This window comes from Colobus angolensis, unplaced genomic scaffold, assembly GCF_000951035.1.
Source record: "Colobus angolensis palliatus isolate OR3802 unplaced genomic scaffold, Cang.pa_1.0 Scaffold349, whole genome shotgun sequence".
Taxonomy (NCBI): domain Eukaryota; kingdom Metazoa; phylum Chordata; class Mammalia; order Primates; family Cercopithecidae; genus Colobus; species Colobus angolensis.
The window spans coordinates 382,183-382,708 of record NW_012116810.1 but is presented as its reverse complement, the minus strand read 5'-3'; positions in this window follow the sequence as shown (position 1 = coordinate 382,708).

Sequence of the window (526 nt, the reverse complement as noted above, 5' to 3'; positions counted from 1 at the left end):
CAAATTCAGTTCTTCATTTTTAAATAATCTTTATATGTTTCATACTTATCACTTTTTATAATCTTATAATTTGTATCCAATTATACAATTTATTATTTGTAAGGGCTCCGCAGGGTAGAGACAAATGACACTTTGAGGCATTACCTAGGGTACAAATACCATTTTTAAAAAGGAATGGAAGCTTTCCAGAGACAATACACCTTCTGTGACAGACATTAGTGAACTCATCAGCTTTTCCTGTTCTCTCCCTTCCAGCTATGTGGTGATGCTACTCTTCCTGACTCCCTCGAAGTTAGGAGTGGCTATGTGACTAATTCTGAATACTGGGTTGTGGCCAACCAGACATGTGTCACTGCTGGCTGGAGCTAATATGAAACTCTCCAGCTCCCCTTCTCCTTATTGTGGTGACCACAGATATCTCAGATGGTTGAGGCCCTGTCAGCGGGTTGCTGGGTGTGGATGACAGGAGCAGGGCACCCTGCCAACCTGGGGTGGGCCTGGAGCAAGAGTGAGGAATAACCTGTAT